Source organism: Hipposideros armiger, unplaced genomic scaffold (assembly GCF_001890085.2).
Source record: "Hipposideros armiger isolate ML-2016 unplaced genomic scaffold, ASM189008v1 scaffold_13, whole genome shotgun sequence".
Classification (NCBI taxonomy): Eukaryota; Metazoa; Chordata; class Mammalia; order Chiroptera; family Hipposideridae; genus Hipposideros; species Hipposideros armiger.
Genome location: NW_017731363.1, coordinates 1811143 through 1811713, shown reverse-complemented (window position 1 = coordinate 1811713; position 571 = coordinate 1811143).

Sequence of the window (571 nt, the reverse complement as noted above, 5' to 3'; positions counted from 1 at the left end):
TCTGACAATTAAGTTTGCAAACTTGTTGCAACGATGTTGCTAACCTTTCTGATATCAGAGGGATTATTCATTATAAATGTGTACCAATTGGACAAACAGTTAACCAAGTTTATGCTGAAAAGGATGTGTGAAAAAGTTAGACGACCTGAACTTTTCACCAACAATTCATGGCTCTTGCATTATGACAATCAATGCACCAGCTCACACGGCACTGTCTGTGAGGGAGTTTTTAGCCAGTCAACAAATAACTGTATTGGAACACCCTCCCTAGTCCCCTGATCTGGCCCCCAATGACTTCTTCTTTACCTGAAGATAAAGAAAATATTGAAAGGAAGACATTTGAATAACATTCAGGACATCAAGGGTAATACAATGACAGCTCTGATGGCCACTCCAGAAAAAGAGTTCCAAAATTGCTTTGAAGAGTGGACTAGGCGCTGGTGTCAGTGCATAGCTTCCCAAGGGGAGTACTTCAAAGGTGACTGTAGCGATATTCCGCAATTAGGTATGTAGCACTTTTTCTAGGATGAGTTCAACAAGTTAATTGTCTGACCTCATAGGCTAATATCGC